Genomic DNA, 2,514 nt, shown 5'->3' with positions numbered 1-2,514 from the left:
GATAACCTAATAGAATATTAGAGAGTTAGTTAATGAATCATTAAGTAAGAGAATTCTGCCTCACACATGGGATGAGTGCTAACATAGACTTGACATGCATTAAGAAGTCCTGAAATGACAAACCATCATCCTTGTCTTCACAAAAGGATATGTGGGTCCACATGAGACTTGGATGGGCCGAAGGTTTGGAATATATTGCTAGGGTAACCCAGTGGATGGGGCCAAAACCTATGAAGACATAGTAACCATACCAGGTTATGTGATGACACTTGTCCCTTATGTTCGCTAGTGTGTTATTGTGTTGTCTTGACAGGAGCACTATTGTGGAGTCGTCATGTTGCTTATGCCCTTGTGAGTACTTGATATCATGTTAGACCTTGGGTTGCTTATGATGGGTTGCGAAGACTTATTTTCGCAGATGCTCTAGTGGATCTTTGTATTTGCTTCTATTATGTTCAGTTGGATCCTTTCCTATTCAAGGATCATTTATGTATTTATTTGACCAATGTGATTGTATGTATTATTGGTTATGATCACCTTGATGGAAGCATTGTAAATGATGTGACCTTATGTATTCTTCATTATTATTTATTTATCACAGGGGTCTTCCAGTTGAGCAGACCCAGAGATGTAGCCCATTAGGGGTGAACTCCGATATCAATTTGGTGTTATGTGATGCTTATGTTCTTATGTTTCCTTTTTAGTTTTAGCATGTATGCATGATATTTTATTAGAATGTATAAAGTGGATTAGATGAAATTAATCTTAAATGCATGTGTCTAGTCATCTTATTAAATAAAGTGATTTGGATCATGAAGGATTGTAGATTTGAATAACGGAATGCATTCAGTTATTGATAATGCAATTAAAGTATGCTTGGAAAGTATTCATTAGTTTATGATGAATTTAAGTACTCTTTGCAATTAAATGAATGTCTTAAGTTTTAATGAAAGTTTGAACGTAATGGTTGGTTAAATTTTATTGGAAGAACTTAATCAGGTTACCTATACTTTGACCTCAATGGATGAACCTTATCATGTTGTCTATATTTTTATCTTCTGAAAGAAATTATCCTTTGTTTAAGTATTATCTTATCATTAAGTCATTCAACTTGATTGAATTAATTACCGTGAGTTGAGTTAAATGTGGAATTAAGTAATCATGTTGGGAAACTCTTTAGGTGTTACTTGAAGTCTTCCACTATGTAATCTTAATTTTGATATCTCATTGTATCGTTGTGTTGTGTTTAATTTAACTAAAAAAATTATTTGCACTCTATTCTTGTGTTTTAGCTTATCCCTTCGGGGTTTCCTGGTGGGGCATTACATTTAGTATCAGAGCCAAGTTGCAAACACTAGGATCTCTGGTTTTGCTTGTGCCCTTAGTTAGTGTGAGGTGTATAGACCTTATGTTGTATGCTTGTCCTCCTTTTGTATGTGTGTGATTGAGCAGACCTTAATTGGTGTGTAACGTGTGTCTTCACACCTTGTTTTCACCTTCTTGATGTTGGTGCTTTGGAGTGATTATATGTGCTTTGTTTGCGTATTGATGTCTTGGTCTACGATTACTCTTATTTGGAAAGAAAATCGTAGGTGCCTTCCTTATTGATTGTTGTACTCTTTAGACAAATCCATTTGGGTTGGTCAGTGTTGTCTTGAATTTGAAAGTACGAAATGTGCTTGTTAAGATTTTGATCTAGCTTAGTGTTGTCCACTTGAAGGAATAGTATGGTAGATATTGAATGCTTATTATGTAGAAAATTGAATGATTATCACCCTTCCCCATCTCTCTCTAGAAATTATAATGTTAGTGATATGTGTAATTATCTCTTATGTGAGTTTCCTTTTTGCAAGAGAAAGGTTGTGACTTCTTGAACCCTTGTGTGAGCCTTATGACGCTTATGTGGTTTTACATAATAAAAGGGCTATGGGTTTGAAAGTTCATATTGGTTATTGGGAGAAAATTGTATGTTTACATTAAAGAATTCTTCATGTGTATTATAGGAGTAACATAATTAAATTTTGTCTTAAGTAAGGTGCATTAATATGCGAATAGTTGTTATGTGAAACTGCTTTGTTTGTAAAAGATGAATAAAAAGGGAACATGTTATAGTAGCTTCGAGAGTGTATTAATGTGTTCCATGAAAAATTGTTTTATGTGTTTCATTAAACCAATTTGATTGAGGACCTATTTTAAGAATGCTCCATTGAACTTTCTTTTGGACATATATATATATATATATATATATATATATATATATATATATATATATATATATATAATTGACTTATTATGATTAGAAAGTGTAAATGAAAGACTTGTTTGATGTGCATGCATAATTATGTATTATTTAGTTGATAGCTCCTCTTTTACCTTCTTATCGTACCTTGAATTTTCAATAAAATATTAAAGATTATGATATGTTTTGTAGAGAATTAAGAATAGTGAGTGTTCTCAAGATGTCTTGTATTATCAAAAAGTTTGTCTGTCTTGATTTCTTGTTTGGAAAACTAG

Source organism: Cryptomeria japonica, unplaced genomic scaffold (assembly GCF_030272615.1).
Source record: "Cryptomeria japonica unplaced genomic scaffold, Sugi_1.0 HiC_scaffold_29, whole genome shotgun sequence".
In the NCBI taxonomy this organism is placed as follows: Eukaryota; Viridiplantae; Streptophyta; class Pinopsida; order Cupressales; family Cupressaceae; genus Cryptomeria; species Cryptomeria japonica.
This window is presented reverse-complemented; position numbering follows the sequence as displayed.